Consider the following 900-nt stretch of genomic DNA (forward strand, 5'->3'; position numbering starts at 1 on the left):
CACACACACACACACACACACACACACAGATTCACAGTCTAGGCCCCTTCTTTGTTTCTGCTTTTTCTGTTTTAAGTCTCTTGGCCCCTGGCTCTGCGTCCTCTTCATGCCCCTCGGGCTCTTGCCATGTTTACGTCTCCGTGTGCCCTTCATCTGCCCCTTCTCATTCTTCTGCCCTGACGCCTCGCTCCTCTCCCTTCTCCTCAGGATTCTCAGCCTCTCTCCTCTTCCTCACCCTCCCGAAAGCCTCTCGCTTTCACTTTCTCGCGCTTTCTGTCTTCCTCTTCCTTGCCCCCCGGCTCTCTGACACTTTGCTAGTTGCCCATACAGCATGCACTGCCCACTGCTCCCTTAGAAGCCTGGGTGCAGTGATCCGGACCTGGGTGGGCCAGCTTGCGTATTTCTGTGGCATCCGTCGGGGTGTGGCCTAGGGTCACGACATTTCTTCCTGGGGATGACTTGGTAGTGGTGTGCTCTCTTTCCTCACTTCTGCAATTTCCAGCCAGCGCAGAGGCCGGGGCCGGGCAGGACCCAGACTAACACCCCCGGACCCTGCAGTCAGCTACAGCGGCTGCCAGGACAGGTAAGGGGGCCCCCACGGTGGGCTGGGAAAAGTGGGGAGGCTGTGCTTAGCTAAATAGGTACTTCTGTTCTTAAGGGACAGTTCTTGTATTTTCCGCAGGCCCAGAGCCTTATGTTTTAAAATAATTTCTGCTGGTAAAATTTTCCCAGGGAGTGCAGCTCCCTCTTTGGTTCTGTGAGGGCCATGCGACTACTGATGTGGGCTCCCTGGGAGGTGGTGATGGTGATGAGGGGACTACGTGGAGCTCAGGGGCTGAAAGCTCTCCATTTTTTATTTATTTTTTAACATTTTATTAGGGGCTCATACAACTGTTATCG

General features: G+C 54.2%; 1 protein-coding gene across 1 annotated transcript in view; it reads left to right on the forward strand.

Annotated features, from left to right (window-relative positions):
* The first annotated feature begins 570 nt into the window (after positions 1-570).
* The window catches only part of PTAFR (platelet activating factor receptor), a 16,481-nt gene continuing 16,151 nt past the window's right edge, over positions 571-900 (forward strand). Inside the window, exon 1 of the mRNA XM_045299099.1 lies at positions 571-583. The gene's annotated coding sequence lies outside the window, so the exon portion shown is untranslated. The remainder of the gene's footprint in view (positions 584-900) is intronic.

Source organism: Echinops telfairi, unplaced genomic scaffold (genome assembly GCF_000313985.2).
Source record: "Echinops telfairi isolate 266 unplaced genomic scaffold, ASM31398v2 ScPeMD7_7457;HRSCAF=8495, whole genome shotgun sequence".
Classification (NCBI taxonomy): Eukaryota; Metazoa; Chordata; class Mammalia; order Afrosoricida; family Tenrecidae; genus Echinops; species Echinops telfairi.